At 36.9% G+C, this 19,703-nt stretch overlaps 1 protein-coding gene and 1 pseudogene across 3 annotated transcripts in view; both read right to left on the minus strand.

The window, feature by feature from the left end:
- LOC122492270 (limbic system associated membrane protein) overlaps positions 1 to 19,703 on the minus strand; it is a 660,170-nt gene that overhangs the window by 470,505 nt on the left and 169,962 nt on the right. The gene's annotated exons all lie outside the window — the stretch shown is intronic.
- On the minus strand, positions 293 to 1,027 carry LOC122492272 (annotated as a pseudogene).

Below are 19,703 nucleotides of genomic sequence, written 5' to 3' on the forward strand. Positions count from 1 at the left end.
AGCCTGTTTCGGATTCTGTGTCTCCCTCTCTCTCTGACCCTCCCCTGCTCATGCTCTCTCTGTCTCAAAAATAAATAAATGTTTAAAAAAATTAAAAAAAAAGAGTTGTCACTTTCAGGTAAGCATATGCTTCTAGAGTGATCACTTTGTGCATGTACAATAATGCGAAGTGACTAGTCAAATGGAAAATGAAAGAGACACACATTATGCACAAATTTGCACTTTCTTAGCAAATGGTTTATGTGTAACACTCTTGAAAATTATTGGAATGATACTTTCCATCAATTTTTTAAAAAATCTTACTAATATACTACTTGTTTGTCTTCCTTCTGTCAAACCCTGAGCCAATCACATTCCCAAGGCTGTCTGAGGAATTAGAGGAAAAGGAACATAACAGGGCAGACAAAACGCAGGAGAAAGACCTATGTATGGAAGAGGGATATGACTCCTTCACACAGCAGAGGATGAGAAAGGCTACTATCAAGCAAAAGAACCCCCTGACCTCTGAGAAGGCAAAGTCCAGACTGGTGTAGGAGAAGAGCTGTTGCTTCAGAGAAGGGTTCCTGGTATAACCAATGATGAAGCTCCCAAACATAATACCAATTTCAGTCTCAGTGCCAGCCATGTCTGCCTGTGGCAGTCCCAGCCCCAGTGAACTTGGCTATTGTATTGATGTTCCTTGAAACTTCCCTTGAAATGGAAGCTGCAGATAGGAACAAGTGATGTCAGGGGACAGGGATGCCACACTGCTGAGACTCTCACCTGCCGGTCACCTGTCGGTGTCTATGGTTGTTTTAGCACGACTGCAGACAGTGATAGGCTCAACAACTGACAGGTACTCCTGACCAAGAAGCGGGTGGAGATGAACTCTGAGCAGGTATAAATTTTCAGGACAAGAGGTAGTGTGGCAGGAGAGCTGCTCCCAGCAGAGAGAAGCAATTTCATTTAAAAAAAAAGAAAACCCACACACAGGGGTGCCTGGGTGGCTCAGTAGGTTAAGCATCTGACTCTTGATTTCAGCTCAGGTCATGATCTCATGGTTTGTGGGATTGAGCCCCATGTCTGGCTCTGCGCTGACAATGTGGAGCCTGATTAGGATTCTCTCTCTCCCTCTCTCTCTCTCTCTCCATCCCTCCGCTGCTCTCTCTCTCTCTCTCTCAAAATAACTAAACATTTAAAATAAAGTAAAAACAAAAATCCCACACACAAATGTAGCCATTCTGTCCTCACTTCAACAAATCTGTAGACTTTTGGATTTGGCTTGACCCTACACAAGAATTGTCTTTTTTTTTTTTTTAATACCAAAACATATCAACATATCAGTTCCTTGGTGCTCTAACACTGTTCAACATGTTTGGTAATTACAACAACAGAAATTTACAATTCTGCAGAATTACTCAGTGGCTATACATTTAACTGATAAATTTTCACAATATACATTTAGCTATCCAATAACATTACAACCTTAAAATGTCAGTGATCTCATGCCAACAGTGCACAGGCCTCAATCACTTGTTTGTACTCAAAAACCTTTATCTTTGCTTATTCATGATACATTGGTCATAGGTAGTAGTTAAAAAAAACCATACAAAAAGTGACTTCTATGTTCTAATATAGTCCTATGAGCATAAGACAGTATTCAATAGCTATATTTTGCTCACAAGTGGTGAAAAATTTAGACTGGTTCATTTTGAGTCCGGACACTTTCTCATTCATAGATGAAAACTGGAAAATTTTGCAGAAGCTCTTTCTCATGTTCATTGTTCCTTGTAATTATACATGTGTTTTCCTATTTTAAGGCTTATAAATGCTTTCATAGATTACTTCTCTGCCTATCACAACTAGAAGCCAATATGATAGTGAAGGGCATGGAACTAGTTTTTTATTTAGAAAGTAGTACACATAAATACTGGTGGTGTTGGTTTGCAATAATGTGATCGGGTTGCTTGCAAGAATATGTTTATCTCCTATTGGTCAAGTGTGTAAATGAATGTAAGATTCTTTTGGTAACAAATACCCTCAGATGTAAGACAGTGATTCTCTTACTTCTTCACTCCCTGCCATAAAAACAACCAGCCTTAACCTCTGCCATATCATTGCTATGCACTGTCTCCTCTTTGTTCTCATTTTATTTAATCTCAAAACACTCTGTTTTTCCTACAGTTTTTCTCCTCAATTTTCTACCTGCAATTTCCCCAGGTATGGTTTGTTGCTTAAAAGGGTACATTTCCATGTATAAGTATTTGTCTGACAAGTAGGGTCAAATCTCTGGTGTGTATTCAGGAAGAGGTTCTCTTTCTCTTAAGGGAAGGGATGCTAAACTTTTCTTCCTTTCAATATTTTAAAATTTCTCATTTGTATAAGTACATTTAACTCTCCAGTGGGGTTAAATAAATATTTTACTTCATTTGACATTACTGAGGTCCTAGAGGTACATAAAACTCTTTAACCTCTGGGAGTCTCTCTCCTATCTAGTAATATACAGTATTTTTAAAAGTTGTATTAAAGCATATGACCTCAGTCTACATATATGTACTTATTTTTGAATAATGAACTGCCTTACTAATATATTATAAGCCATACTAATATATTAAAAATATAATATATAAAAAAATAAAAATGAGATCCAAATATAGAGTTTATAATCATTTCTTCAAGACCTCAGTGCACACTTTTCGGACCCCTTTTGAGACCACAGCATGATCTGCCAAGTCATTAGCTATTACACTTGGACACCTAGAGGGAGTGCTAATCACCTAGGGAAACTTCCAGGTGGGGGTGGGGTGAAACATCAGTATTGTTAAGTAGCATAACTTTTAGCTTCGAAATTCTGGTCCCATTTTCTCTGGTCAGAGCCAGATCAATATTTTTGTGAGGCTTAGAGAAATAGAAGCCAATTAGTGTGCATCTGTGCCTTGGGGAGGGAGAATCTGGGCCCAAGGCCCAAAGTCCAAGACAACATTTCCTGTGGGAGATACGGCCTTCAGTGAAGTGCTTTTCCTTGAGTATTTGTTCATGGGGGTAGAGGTGTAGGCAAAGAGAAGCATCACCAGGGGGAGGATGCAGTTGATTAACATTCTGAGCATGTGAAACAGTTTGTGCACAATTAACTTTTCTGAAGTGTATTCCAGCGCTTTCAAATTATGTTTTGCATAGTGTAATTCTATCCTATTACCCTTAGCCACATACACCTTGGTATCAGAGTATTATAAATTATTTCTCTGCCTCCTTAGTGTTTACAACTTTCTGATACAGCACTTGTAGATAGTGATCATGCATATTACTTCCTAGTTATCACAGTGAAACTAGAGCTATTTTATTCTTGTAATCTTTCTTCATCCGTCCTAAAGTTCTTTAATCATTTTTGTTGTTGGTTTCTTCTTTCATTTCCAGTTATCAGTATCTTTCTGATCCTGGGGCACTCAGACTTAGAAGGGGAATGCCAGATATACTCTCACCTTACTGAATAAATAGGAGCTATAGGCTACAGCTTTCCTGTCCTGTGATAGCGTGTGTCTGTTTATGAAGCCAGTGCTCTCATGAATTTTTATTATCTTAGCATCACATTGAATTATCAGCATGTCACCTTGCTATTTAGAAAGCTGTCATCTGATTCTTTCTTCATCATGGCATCCTTCCACTTGAGCTCAGTCTTTCTCATAGATTTGAATTTCTTTTTTTTTTTCCTCCAGATTTGCTTTCTTTGAAGTGATCTGTGGTTTGCACCATTTCCTGTTTAGGAAACAACTGCCTATCTAGGAAATTAGCACAGTCAATTAGAATCCAAGCTTTCGGAAGACTAGATTCTTCAGAAAAGTCTTTCTTAGCCAACTGTGGGCAGGTTTGCAGAATGTACTGATCTTGGAATTCTCCTTTCTAAAATGCTCTAATTTTGATCAGTTTCTTTGCAACTGGAATGTTTACATTTTGCTATCTGGGTATACATATCTGCATTCACACCTTTTTCCTAAATTAAAGTAAGACATGATTGAGCAAATATTTTAATACTCTATGTGGCTGATGTATACAATAGAAGAATAATTTGAAATATAATAAATACTACATTACTTCCCTAATGAACCTGATGGAACGTCTTCCTTACCATTTTCTAATTATACTTCTGACCCAAATTGAGGTTGACATACACTACCCACATTTTATTTGCCATTTAAGGTGTTTTTCATCTAAGTGTAGGGACTGTTGTGTGGAAAAAAGCAGTTCTCCCATGGGAAATAAAAAAAAAAAACAGAGTTAATAGTTACAACCTGTTGAGTCTTTGTCTTATTGATGTAAAACTTGAAATTTAATTTTAACTATCTAGGAAGTAGAAATCATAAACTATCGATCCTAGATTGTGGTGTGAGAATTTAGTCTTCTTAGGCTTAGATTTTAGGGTATAAGTGATACAAATGCTGATAAATTTCCTCTCTGACTCCATATTGAAGTCTTTAATCTACCCATAAGTGAATTTTTTTAATGTTGATGTTTTAAACATTTTTGACTCATCAAAATATACAAGGTCCTCTCTGAGATTCTGACTTTTTGGGCTATAGGCATGTGACTCTCTATTCACTCTGATATTCTCTAGGATTATAAGATAGATGGCAAGTACTTTTTGGTACATGCAAAACAGAACTACTAAAACTTCTTTAGATTACAGACTACTGTATCTGTAAAGCTATCATTGCACAGAAAAGAATGCAATAAATTTCTAGTCATAAATCACTTAGCACATCTTGCTAAGGGAGCAGGTAAAATGTTCAAAAGGATATGTTCTAAGGAGGCAGCAAGAAGAAGGAAACAGACATTTAGTGGGGAAGCAAGCAATCATCAAAGTCGAAACAAACCATATAACATCCAGTTTTCTGAGCTTGGAACTCTCATCTAGGTCCCTCAAGAGGTAGGTGCACAGACTCAGGGGTTCAGATGGACTCAAAGAAACTAGTTTGATGGGTGCCTAGTGAATAGAAAGCACAGTGATCTTGTTTTGTAGGCTCCTATAGCAATGATTTGGTTAGGAAGATATTCTATTGGTTGGGCTCTATCATTCTATCCATTCTCACTGGGAAAACCTGTATGCTCTCCAACAGACAGAGAAGATAACACTCTGTAGAAGAGGAAGAAAAGAAAAAAAAAAACAGTAAAAGATCCATTTGTTTAATATATGAATGACAAAGATAATAAGGAATGTGATCAGGACAAAGATAGAAAGATCATCATAATTAACTATATATATTCTCAATTGTAAGAATTAATTAATATACTATATAAAAGGATGGGCATTTTTACAGTCATGTATTTGGTAAGAAACTGTACCATGTTTCAGTATTTTCAGCTTCACGTCTATGAAGTCAGGCATACTTCCATAAGCACTTACCAAGATTATAGTTTTTATATTATTTCTTATTATATCAACAGCTTTATGTCCTTAAATACAGAGTTCTAGAAATATCAATGGGTATTTACAAGCCTCTGTTCTAACAACTAATGACTGGATCCACTAATATTACTAATGTTAATTTACATAAAAAAACATATTCTCTTTGTTGCATCTTTTGACTTCTAAGGAAATATGGCAGCATGGTTTGGAGGCCAAGATTTTTACTCAGAGTGGAAGAAAGTCATTTGTGGCTCCTTCACTCAGATGGCAATAAGACACACTCAGCCTCTTGGGAGCCTGAGAAGTAAGTATAGATCAGTTTTGAGAAACTCCTTATGAAAATGATGGTGTGTTACTACCATGCAGGATGGCAACGGAACATGTCTATACATATCACCTTACACTTTTCTGTTCCCACACACTTGTCTCATTAAAGGGAAATATCAACTTTTAATATTAAGTCAACTGCCAAGAGCTAAAGGAGATTGTTCAGTGTTTCTGCTTTGTGGTGAATACCAAGGGAACAAGAGAGGGGAGGGAAAAAGAACAAATAGAGAAGTAGACATAAACTCATCAACCCTATTCTATTTTTAATCCACTCACTTTCCAAGTCTCTATATTAGAATCGTCTTTTTCTTTGACAACCTCCCTAGTGATTTGGCAACCCTTTTCTAAAGTCAGTGCACTACTGTGTATTATTACTTCTCTTTATATTGACGTTCAGTTGAAGGAGGTTGCTTAGAGATTAGTGTCTAATTCAAAACAAGTTTACAATTCTGCCCATATTTTACTGAAAATCATCTTTGGCATGAAAAAGTATATGCTCAAGAGCACCAGAACTGTCAATTTTTCCTGTCTTGAGGAAGGGTCACTTGGAGAAAAGCTAAAGTTCATGTTAGAATTTTTCAAATTGGAAATTTGGCACTTGTTTCAGGTACACACAATTTTCAAGAAATTACAGGACTGTATTTCCATTAAGGCTCAATGTGGAACTGCACTTGGTACTTTATATCATAACAGGTTTACATCTGACCTTTTGATGATATGGTAACTTTTCAAATCCACATATAGAGGGCTCATAGTCCTGCCATCTGCTTCCCTGTTAGAAGAAACCCAATAGTTAATACTCTGACAGAATATAGCTTTAGTTTATATGTCCTGTTGCTCTGGCCATAGTAAGCTAAATAATTGTTTCAAAGTGATGGAGTTTTTAGGAAGATAAATTTCTCCCCCAAAAAGTGCTTTGCCTCACACCAATTCCATGACAACCATCTAGAGGAAAGATGCATCATCTTTCCCAGAGGTGAGAAAAAATTATATTCAACAGTGTAATTAGCTTGGTCATTCGTTGGCGCTCATATACAGGCTTCCTGAAGTGTTTCTGGTGCTGAACAATCAAGGCCTCAGTAGGGTTCCTCAGTTAATGTATGATTTGGGCTGTTGTCTTCCCCTTGTCCTCTTCTCCTGACCTGGGCTAGCACTATAACACAAGTTTTGCTCTCCTATCAAAATCAAACACAGTATATGTTTCTATCTTTGGCTTAAAATTTTTAAAAGCTTTTTCCTTCAAATAACTACCAGCAAGAATGAAAACAGGGCGATTTTTATCTCATTTTTTTTCAAACACAAAGGAAGTATTTTATTTTCTCCCCTTGAGAGTTTGCTAGCTGTTTTGTCTCCAGGGTCACAATTATTTAAAACTTTATACTTAGCTTTAAGACCCCTTTCCACTGCTAGCCAACCTCTTCCCTCTCCCTTTTCCCCCACATGAGGGGAAATTGCAGAGAAATACTACTTAATTATCACACCACGTAACTAATTAAAAGCAGGATGCTTGTGTATGGTATGCTAATGAGCTATTAGAGATCCAGCAAGCTTTAGTGACAAGACATGGGTTCCTATTCTACCCTTCACCTGGCTGTGGATTTCCAGTTGACAGTTAATGATGATGAGATAGGAATTTATTACGCTGCTTACAAGCCAAGAACTTTAGGAGAGGGCAGAAAGGTTAAGCAACAAAATCACTCAGAGGAAGCAACACCTGAGCTGAAACCAAGAGACAAAGAAATGTGAGGATCTGGTTTATAGGAAACCATGGGATGTGTAGAGCACATGGCAGAGAGTGTACAATAAATAGGGAAGTCTCATTATTATTTATTATGGACCCAGTGATGGAAGATGAACATATTGAAAGCAAACTATTGATTAGCTACTGGTATGTATGTCCTCTGTCCACAGATTTGAGTATACCAATTTAAAAGTCCATCCAAACAGCCTAAAAAATATTCGCATTTCATGCAGAGGTAAGGTTTCAGGCATGCAGAGATGTAGATAGAGGAAACAAAGAGGATATGAGAAGAAAGGGAAAATGGAAAGAATAAACATACATAATCACTTTTGTCTAATTGTGAGAAGAGTATTACAAATGGAATAAGCAGGGATGTCAGCAAGGAGCAAGAAGATAGTAACCTTAATGTTAACAATAATGATAACCCACACTTATTGGGTATTCCTTTTCTGGGAGGCAGGCACCAGCCGAGCACTTTACATGCACTATTTTGTAGATATCCCATCCTAGAGAAGACTATGATAAGGTCATTGTAGGGTTCTAAAACAGTGTCTCTGACCATTATCTCTAAATAGAGATTCAAAACTTAAGAGCTGTTGCAATACATAAGGAAGAATGAATTCCCACAGTTTATAATAAAATGGAATGAAAGTCAGGTGCTTCATTTTTTTGTGTCCATACCCCCTTCTTCCATAATATAATGGTTACTCATTTAAGTGGAAATTAACCATGGGAGGTTAACAATGTATGTGACTTTTGAAAAGATACATCCCTTTTTGTTAACAAATACTAATGGAGGTCAGAGAAGAAGAAAAGGCTTTCATGAGTTGATGGTGCCACCCCCATGTATTTTGGATCTGTTACTTAAACTCTATTAAGGGGAATGCTTTGAAGCAATAAAATTATCATCAATACTTTTACTTTGCCGATCCACCAATGTATTTGCACAACACCCTTGATATGCTTCGGCTGGTATTTCCCTTAAGTCAGGAAGTACTACTCCGTTTCTCCTCAAGGCTAAGTATCAACTGAAACAAGAAAATAGTTGGAATTTAGAGGGAAGTCCCTTACGTTCACAGGGGAGAAGACACTATGACAGGCCCATCTCTGTCCCTTTGGGAATCTGAGACTTAAGTTGGCAGAGATACTGTCACTAGAACAGCAACTCCCTTAGTGGACAGCTCATTAGGTTAGGAACCTCTGTTTTCCTGCCATCATGTGCATATCATGTACATTTCAATATAAAAACACAATCTCCATCTGGGTTGACCCCAGTATTTATTCTTCACTTTTCCATCCATAAGAGAATATCTATATTATTGGCAATAAGCCCAGCTAAAAACCTCCATTTTGCAGCCTCTCCTGTAGACAGACTAACGATGAAATGGATGAATGTCAATGGACAAAGGCTCCAGCGATGTTTTCTGAAGGAGAGATAAAAATGTAAAGCATGGACCTCCAAAAACTTCCTTGAATCTTGAGGATGGAAGCCACTCATTAAAGAGTGAGGGACACTTGGGGGTCTTATTCAGTTAAGCATCCATCTCTTGCTTTTGGCTCAGGTCATGATCTCATGGCACTGAGAGCTACAGAGCCTAATTGGGATTCTCTGTCACTATCTGCCCCTCCCCTGCTCTCCTGTGTTCTCACTCTCAAAATAAATTAACATCAGAGAAAAAAATATATAAATAAAGATGGCAAAGTCAAACTATAGGCTTAGGGCAGTTGTGAAATAATTTCATTCCTGGATATCACTTCTGGACTATCTTACCTTAAAGAAACTGAAAACCCTCATTTGTTTAAGCGACTTTGTTTGGACTTTCTGTAATATGCAACTAAATCTAACTCCAACTAACACATCCTTTCCCCAGTTGCTTCTTACTACTGCTAGACTAATGAGAATGGTCATTTAATTTTTCTCTTTGTGGTAGATAAAACACAAATACCTGTTGTTGTTTATATTAAGGGGTACTCCTTTTGGTAAGCACAGTGTTACATCAGCTATAAATGCCTCTCTTGTCTAGCTGATCAAAACTCTCTTTCCTTACTATAATTCAAAGTTTAGTTGGAACTCCATACTCCATCCTTCATGAAAGGCATAGCTTCTTTATCTACCTCTTCTTTCTTTCTTAGCTATATCCGAGGATTTGTGCGGGTAGGTGGAGGTTTGGAAGTGGACAATGAGCTTCTTGATAGTGTGCTGCTGGATAGGAGCCTAGGGGTTCATGGCACCTCCTTAACGTCCTTTAGGTATTATGATCTGTGAGGGCATCAGAAAAAAAATATTGCTTGGGGCATCTGGGTGGCTTGGGTAGTTGGGCATCTGACTCTTTATTTTGGCTCAGGTCACGATTTCACTGTTTGTCAGATTGATCCCAGAGTTGAGCTCTGTGCTGACATCATGGAGCCTGTTTACAATTCTCTCTCTCCCTCTTTCTCTGCCCCTTTCCTGCTTGTGCTCTCTCTCTCTCTCTCTCTTTCTCTTTCAAAAATAAAATAAAACTTCAAAAAAATTTCAAAAACAAGATAAAATCACTTTTTAGAAAAACTTAAGCATAGAATCCTTCCATTTTTTAATTTTACCTCAATATTTTGTGTGTGTTTCAGGATTTCTAAAGTTCTTTCATTTCTTCTTTCTCAAACACACTCTCTCATCCTGTCTCTTTCTCTCTTCTATTTTATTTCTTTCACTTTTGTTTCTTGCAGACTTTACTCTTAACTTTAGAAACTGTTGCACACCTAAAGCAATATTTTTCTTTTGAAGGACAAACACATTGAAGACAGGGCTGGAAAGGGGGCAGAAATGTCTGTGGTCTAAAAAAAAAAAAGAAAATAACTTTTATTGGGATTTGAATAGCAAATGAGGGGTGCCTGGGTGTCTTAGTTGGTTGAGCATCTGACTTCGGCTCAGGTCATGATTTCACAGCTCGTGAGTTTGAGCCCTGCATCAGGCTCTGTGCTGACGGCACAGAGCTTGGAACCTGCTTCAGATTCTGTTTCTGTCTCTCTCTACCCTTCCCCAGCTAATGCTCGCCCTATCCCTCTCTCTCTCTCAAATATAAATAAACATTACATAGGAAATGAAATGGTAGTCCAACCAGATAGAAGAATCTATGTAACATCAGATCATTCAATGCGCTGGATAGCTGTGCTGTCCCTGTTAGTGTATCCACATGATTTGGTAGGGCCTAGATAAGCCCTCCTAATGATTAGACCCTATAGCTCAGAAAGCTGAGTGCTGAGTAGTGCTCTACCCATTCCTTTTTCATCATTACATCTGTCCATTCCCTCCCATTGACTATGCACAAGGTTCTTTAATGCCTATCTCAATTAAGCCTAAAAGGTGAAATGATGGAGGGTAAGTACAAAATTTGAATAATGAATAGTTACAAATTTGACTTTTCTGTGTATGAGCTATGGAATAATAAGGTATGAAACCTCTGCAACCCTATTTCCTCAGTTATACAATGTGGATTGGAACCTTTCTTATTAGATGTTAAGTGAGATATATAACGCATCTATTACATATTTTATTGATTTATAGTTTACATTTGAATCTCTAGCATCCCACACACATTTGCAATAAGCTGTTCATTGAGCATGTTCAATGCTCAATAAATTGCTCTAAAATATTTATTGACACATAATGCTCAATAAATATTCACTAAAGTTTGAATAATATATAATGAAGTAATGAATAAATGTCCTAATGGCAGTGCTCTGAGTCCTCGCTAAATTTTATTTGTGTAATGCTATTATATATCCAAGATAACAATGAGCTTATTCCATTATGCAGCAACCCTATCAATAAGATGACACATAATTCCAACCAGGGCACTTTTTAGAATGAAAGGGAGCACTATTAGTAATGACTACAGGACATGGGTGCCTGGGTGGCTCGGTAGGTTAAGCATCCAACTTTTGATTTCGTCCCAGGTCATGATCTCACAGTTCACAGGATCGAGCCCCATTTTGGGCTCTGTGCTGGCATTGAGGCTGCTTGGGATTCTCTCACCCCCTCTTTGCCCCTCCCCCATTTGAGCTCTTTGTCTCTAAATAAATAAATAGACATTTAAAAAAATAAATGTAAGTACATATACATTTCTATGGGGGCACTCAGTAAAGAATCTCAGTTAAAGGAATAAATTCTTAAATTTGAATAATCAACCCTCCCACTATGAACACTGATATCTAATTTATTTTCTTGTAACTTAAAATTTGTTTTCCTTAGTTTTATATTGAAAAGCATGATACACTTTTACACCACAGTCATGAATGAAAAATGTCCTAACAATATGTGAATGGTCAATTAGTCATTTAGGAGCCTTTCAGTCATACAAAACCTTTAATGTGATAAAAATTGTCATCTTACTGGTGTGATAGACAGAAACGGTAAAGGACTGTCATTAAACAATGCGGAAGGTCAATTTCCCTTCAAGTAGCACAACCATTTCCCTGGATGGCCAAAGCCTTAATATCCTTCTGCCCCATGAAACTCAAGTAGAGTTGTCGGGTAAGATGGACCACAAAGATTCTTTGTTGTATTTGAGATCTAGATTGTGACTGTCTTAGCAGCTGAGTTTGTCAGCATACCAGCATTAGCAGCCTTGGTCCTTCAGTGGCCAATAAGGACTAATCATGAAATGAAACACTGGTCAAGTTGTTCTCAATTAAGTCCAAGAAAATGTATTCCTGAAAGCACATGGGCACTCTAATTGCTAACCCCTGGATAATTTTGACTTGCTGAGGGAGTTTTAATGTTTAACATATGTTAGAAGGTTACAAAAAACACTTTCAGCTGTGACTTTTATGAGGACTCCCTGTTTATCCTGTTTGAGCTGTGAACACAGAATGTCACTTCACAGAAGATGTTAAGTAACATCTTAAAATGTTTCTTAGCCCTTCCATACCCACCCAAACATCCCACTTAAATAGTTATATATAGCAAGCAGTAACAATACCATAACTTAAAGTCAGGAAAGTTTAAAGTGCAGTCCAGGTTGTTTAGTCACTAGTTCTGAGATCTTGACAAACCCTATTTACTTCTACAGACTTTAATTACTTCGTATGTAATGGTAGACGATTATACCATATATACTATAGATTCCTTTCATAATTAACATTCTAGAAGTGATTCTTTGAAGCTTTAAATAGTAACATAGGATGTTACAGTATGATGTTTCATGGCTCCACTGTAAAGAATTGATGACCAAGAAGAGAATTAACAAACAGTTAAGCTAATATGGGGTGCTTGGGTCACTCAGTTGGTCAAGCATCGAAATTTGGATCAGGTCCTGATTCCATCGTTCATGAGTTTGAGCCTCACATCAGGCTCTGTGCTGACAGTTCCGAGCCTGGAGCCTGCTTCAGATTCGGTGTCTCCCTCTTTCTCTGCCCCTCCCCCACTCACACTGTCTCTCCCTTAAAAATAAAATTTAAAAAAATTTAAAATAAGATTTAATAAAATAAAAACAGAATTCAAGCTTTCTAATATGCTATAATTTATTTTCAGTATCTATACATAAGATACCATGTTATTAACATAACATGATTTTCAGTGTAAACATCAATCTCAAACACACAACTTAATTGGATTTATCTTACAGAAGAGGAAACAGAACTAGAGAAGTTAAATATCTTCCCTGAGGTTGCAAATCTTGAAAGAGTCCAGATTTGCTTACTCCCTGTTAGTTTTTTTCATATTTTAAGTTTCTTCAGGTGGAAATAATAACAAAACTGGATTGTTTTAAAAAACACTTGGGGCTAGGTACTCTAGGAATATTGAACAAGAACATTCTACTTTACTAACAGTATGAAAACAATGGAAACATTTTTCTTGTAAAATTCCCATCTTAAATCGTAGAAGTATAATCTACTTTGTGGATAGAGTATAAAATACAATTTGCTGAGGGATAATGAGCCAAGTTGTAGTTAGTGAAAAGAGAAGCTGCACTTTTATTATTGTTTTGTAGGAGGAGTAATCCAATAATGATACCCAAACTCATTTTGGGGCTCTTTTCTGCCACAGAGAAGGACAGCTAGAAACACCAAGGAAAGAAGTAAAAAATTACCATGAGTGTATTCTTAGATATTCTATCTGAATTCAGTATAGGGGAATAAATATGGGTTAGGATGCAATTGTGAAAAGAGAAAAAATAAAAACAGTGATGAAACGGAAATGGGACTTTAGAAAAGAAAGCAGAAGGGTACCTGGGTGGCTCAGTCAGCTGAGCATCCAACTTTGGATCAGGTCATGATTTTGCAGTTCGTTTGTTGAAGCCTCACATCAAGCTCACTGTTGTCAGTGGGGAGCCTGCTTCAGACCCTCTATCTGTCCCCTGCTCTCTGCAACAACCCCAACTCACACTGTCTCAAAAATAAATAAATATTTAAAAAAATAGAAAAGAAAGCAGAGTGAAAGTGGAGATGGATGTAAACATGAGAAGTTACTGAAACCGTTTTTCTTTCTTTGTGACAGCATTGAAGACTTATTTATGCATATGTCTTATGAGTCACAGACCTACAAACAAACAAACATGGATGTAACAAAACAAATACAGGGACAATATATGTTTTAATAAAACTTCTGTCCAATGATGGATTTGAGCATGGACAGAACTTATCATCATGTCTGTTATATCATGGAACTGAATCCACTAATAAAGTCTGCATTAAGTGGAGAAAGGCAAAAATAAAACTAGAAAACAAAAAGGGGAAATCTATAACAACAAAACTTTGAAATAGCATTCTATCACCTGGCAAGATAAGTCTCATTGTTTGATACAAACACAATTTGAAGTGGTCTTATTGCATTGATTGAAGTCCTCCCAAGCTGACTATTTGATAATGGTTAGAGGTAGCAGTTCAGTACATATCCTCAAATTTGTCATATCACTAATGAGGAGATATATTTTCTTGATAAAATATTAACGTACTTTATCTTGGTTCTATATTTTGTTTTGTTTTGTTTTTTTTTAATTTTTTTTTTCAACATTTATTTATTTTTGGGACAGAGAGAGACAGAGCATGAACGGGGGAGGGGCAGAGAGAGAGGGAGACACAGAATCGGAAACAGGCTCCAGGCTCTGAGCCATCAGCCCAGAGCCTGACGCGGGGCTCGAACTCACGGGCTGCGAGATCGTGACCTGGCTGAAGTCGGACGCTTAACCGACTGCGCCACCCAGGCGCCCCTTGGTTCTATATTTTGAAGCAAAGACTGAACTACATTGATGTTCTATCTTTCTATCAGTCATGGGGTTTTCTTGTTTTTGTTTTGTTTTGATTCAAAGACAATAGGGATAACTATTCATCTACTGGTGATTCCATTATTTTTTGCATGATTTTGGCTTCCACAGATTCAAGCCACATATAAATACTGTCATCCTTTATGTGTACAAATCTGTTCTAAGTATACAGTAGAAAAGTCCATTAACATGAAAAACTAATCCAGAAATTTTGGGTGCTGTTTGTTTTAAATGTCTTAGCTTTAACAAGCTAACTTTATTGTTGTTTAATTTTCTACTCTTCGATGGAAGCAAAACTTTGAGTATAAATAACCTCTCAGAATCAGGTAAATTATTTCTAGGACTTTATAACATGCTAATGTGTTCCCTTGGATTTCCTGAGTCCTTCTGGTGTTATTAAGTGCTGTCATTCATTGTTTGAACACTACTTAGAATTGCTCGCTGTTCCCCGAAAGGTCATCAAAGCACTTAATAATTTCAGAAAAAGATAAGCAGGACAGAAGACCTTATCTGTATATCAAATGTGAGTTCATGTGTGACCTGCTACACCAGCCAAACTTCTGTCCCTATCAATCCTATCTCTACCTCACCCTATCCTTAACTAACACAGCACTGGATAAGGACTCCTTGATTTTCCATTCTCATCCTGGCTTCTAAATTGATTCTCTTTGTAACCTCTGACCTCCAGTCACAAATGGAAACCTAGCTCATATTAATATAAAAAGGCAACTGACAGAAGTAGAATATTCATTTAAATGTATTCCAGGAGCCATAACAGACCATCTGGTCTATAATAGAGAAAATACTGGGTTTGTAGTTTCAGTCTCAGATAGAAATTAATCACTATTATCTTGGAGGAATCTATTTCAAAATTATAATAATTCTGAATTCAATATGTGTTTAATGTGATTTTTCTATTTCTCTTTGTCTCTCTCTGACTGTGTGTGTGTGTGTGTGTGTGTGTGTGTCCCCAGAAGAGTCTGGATGGTGGTTGGCCACATATCACTTCTGTAAAAAGGTGTTTTATCATGGACCAGAACACTAGCCCCAGATGCCCACTAAGATTCCTCCTAAGTCTAAGTTTCTCCTCTGGCTCCAATCTGTTGTTTTCTATCTACATCCTTTCTGTTTTTCCACTAAACTATACCTCTTCATTGTGTATCACCTCAGTAGAGTTTTCCTTTCTGATGCATCTCACACTTAGTAAGTTATTTTCAAAATTTTCATTTCCCCTTCGTCACGCTTTGAACATCTCTCTCTGAGTTTCCATGGGTGAGAGTCCATGTATTAGAATTTGGAGGACATGTACTTTGTATTGGACTATGATTAAGAATAAGTTGTCATTGTATTCTGTATTTTGTACTTCTATTGTTGTTTTTTTCATATTATCTTGATATTCCTATTACTAGGATTTCATTAATAGAAGAATAAATAAATGTCAGGAGTTATTAGGAACTATGAATATAAAGGGAACAAGGTCCATATAGTATTTCCAAAATTGATAATAGTAGCATCAAGTGGTAACATGCAAAATACTGTTACTCACAGAACCGGCCTTTCTTTCTAAACTTTTTAAAACATTTGTTGGGTATCTTATAAACATAGTCACAAAGTAATTTTTGTTCCCTCTCTTCTTCCATAAAGTAATATCTAAAAAACATCTATGTTTAACAATCTCGTACATTTTTGAAGAAAAATACAATGTGTCTGTAGGTGGTGGTGATGGGGATGGGTGGTTTACAACTTAAATGTTGTTTACCTATTACGGTTGACAACAACAGGAAAAAAAACCACAGGACAATTGCATTTTCTTTTTTTTTTAACCTGACTTTTAGGCTTTCAGACTAATGTAGCAATATCATCAAGGAAAAAGAATAGTCTTACCTGATTTTTGAAAGAGTGATTATGAGTAAATGTTCAAAATCTGCTTCTTAAAAATATTAAACATCACTAGTAATAATGAAGTTGTATGAGGTAGCCCTCCTTCACCCTCACTCCCTCTGTATTTACATCTTCTTTTTTTGTTTTCCAACGTTTATTTATTTTTGTGACAGAGAGAGACAGAGCATGAACAGGGGAGGGGCAGAGAGAGAGGGACACAGAATCGGAAGCAGGCTCCAGGCTCTGAGCCATCAGCCCAGAGCCCGACGCGGGGCTCGGACTCACGGACCGCGAGATCGTGACCTGGCTGAAGTCGGACGCTTAACCAACTGCGCCACCCAGGCGCCCCTGTATTTACATCTTCTAATCCTCCCTGCATTCTTCCAATCTGAGACCTATATTCGAATTAATTTTATTTCCATAATGGACAAACAGGAGAAAGCTTTAATACATGGTACAACCATTCTACACTTAACTGAATAAGACCAAATCAGGGAAAATCAAAAGGGTGAAAATATGTGATTGTTAAGTTCCTGACTGTAAAAGCACTCACACAAGGAGACTAAAAAATAAACAGACAAACAAAAAACCTCAAGACTATATATTTTAAGGGCAATCACATTTAGAAGGAACTGTGTTTTAATACCAGAGCTAATTTATTTGATGGATTCAAAAGTCTTTTCCTTGGAAGTATAAATGATGGATATCCACAGGAAAATATTTGTTTAAATATCCTGAGTGCTCCATAGTTCAGAATTCTTTGGGGAAAAAATGTCTTTCTTAGTTCAAAGAAAGCATTATCTATAACTAGGAAATATTTGGATTAGAAGGAAAAGTGAATGCATCCACCTGCTTCATTTATGTTAGAGTTGGATGCACCTCTTTAAGCTCTCAAAAAGATATATTTGAAATACAAAAATATCACTTTATGCATGATTAGTCAACAAGGGATGTAAGGATTATTTAACAGTTAGTTTAGGCTAAAAATAAGTGTTCCAAAAAAGAATAAAGGAGTATCATGGTATACACATTATTATTAAGAGAAGAGTGTCTTTGTGGTAGATATTAAGCTTAAATAAGATTGAAGTCTGTAAAAAACTCCCATGAAGAACAGAATATAAGTACAAACACACAGAGGTGGCCCAGTGGAGAAATTCTTACTGAGAACATTCTATATAACCTGCTGAGAGAGTAGGCCAAACAGTGTCCATCAATGAATGAGCTGACCACCAATGGTCACCCAGGATGAACTCTGGAATGAAAAGGACTCCAGTGCATTCATCTTCCTCACATTTGATCATAGTCATGGTTGTGGCAGATGCTGACACCCACAGGTTACTACACATGGAGCAGGAGAACAATTATTTGAAACGAAAGGCAATAGTAGCAGTAGGGATTGCAGTTTTGAACACTTGGTCTACACATAGGTGAACACTTGAATCATCATCAAACAATGTGCAATAGAACATGGTCCTTGACAAGAGATATCAAGCAGTATTAGGTCTATAAACAGAAATGAATCATAATGTCCAGTAGGAAGTGACATGTGGTTAGCATGTGGCTAATATTCATGTGGCTAATATCAATAGCTCACACTTGTTTATTCAGATAATACACAGGACTTTGCAAGTACACAGCACTCCTCTAGATACGAGAATTTCTAGGGCTATTTTTTTTTCCTGACACTCGTTGAACATTTGTATTTAACATAACAATTCATCTTTTCTTCTTGTGCAGTTTTTAACACATCTGCAAAAGAGTGTAGATCACAATCTGCTTACCCATGTCCACATATGTCAGAGTTTTAAGTCACCTGGTATACAGGTTGTAAATGCCCCAGGATAAATACACCAAATGTTTAGAGAGACATGATGGACTTAACCTATTCTTACTTTCATCATAGAAAAGAAGAAAGTTATGTTTGTTGCTCATTGTAAGAAGATATCCTATCTTTTGGACACTCACTCAATATTAGTACTATGATGTATAAGATGTCACTGTAATGTTTCTTAATTACCATAACCCTATTCAATGCTATTTATCTGTATGAGATACTGTGCTGACAAAATGGCACATTCAGGAGAGGGGGTGAAAGTAATAATCCTATAATAAAAGTGAAGTATATTAAAGACGGAAAGCACTATTACCACAGGTAAAATCCTTTGAGGGCTGAACACTTCTCTTATTTATAATTTAGTCCCAGCAGGACAACTTTTCTGTGTGCTGATTATCAGAGCAACTCTAGCTTTGGGGAGCAAAAAAATAGTCACACACACACCCAGAAGCTGAAATAAGCTTTTCCCTTCATGTGATTTAGGAGCTATTGTCACTCTGTGGAACTCTGAAAATTATTCCATTTGAAAATAATTCAGCTCCTAGATTATATATTGTCTAGGTTTCCTCTTCCTGCTCTTTACTACTGAGGACATTTAAATGAAACTATTAGCTGATTTTTTTTTTTACTACTTATTCTCCACCTGAAGTTATTATACTTAATTCATATGATACTCATTTGCAAAGCAACCAAACAGGAACATGAATTCACTAGGGGGAAATAAACAGGAATGGAAGGATTTGTAAAGTATAAAGAGCCAGGAAGAGAGGAGTCTCTGCGGAGACAGGAGCACATGTGTTCGGCTCTTTTCACCTCTAAGTTGATGACTTAACTTTACCTATGTTTGAGGTAATTGAGAACGGCTTCTATTGTGACATAGTCGTGGCTGTGGATAAATTAAGAACCTCTTTCTGTTGGACACATAACTACCAAAATCAGGGCCTAGGATGACAAAGTTATTCACACATGATGCAAATGAGGTTACAGCTCAACACCCAACACCTAGCCTAGCTCATGGTTGTTGTGCAATACATTTTTGTTGAATAGACATTTGAAAAATACATATTTATTGAATTAGAAATGTATATCTCCAAAATTGAATGCTTTGTCAATCCTTTTGTATTAACTCATATGCCTCACAGAAGATGGGTAGCTCTTCTAGCCTATGGTCACCCTCGAGGGACAACCAAGAAAATCTTTATTCTGCCAGTACCCTGGGAATGTATCTGTGATACTTCACTCTACAAAACTTTTAGCAAGTCTTTGTACCTGGTGTTTGCTTTTATTGTAGGTGAG

Source organism: Prionailurus bengalensis, chromosome C2 (assembly GCF_016509475.1).
Source record: "Prionailurus bengalensis isolate Pbe53 chromosome C2, Fcat_Pben_1.1_paternal_pri, whole genome shotgun sequence".
NCBI lineage: Eukaryota > Metazoa > Chordata > Mammalia > Carnivora > Felidae > Prionailurus > Prionailurus bengalensis.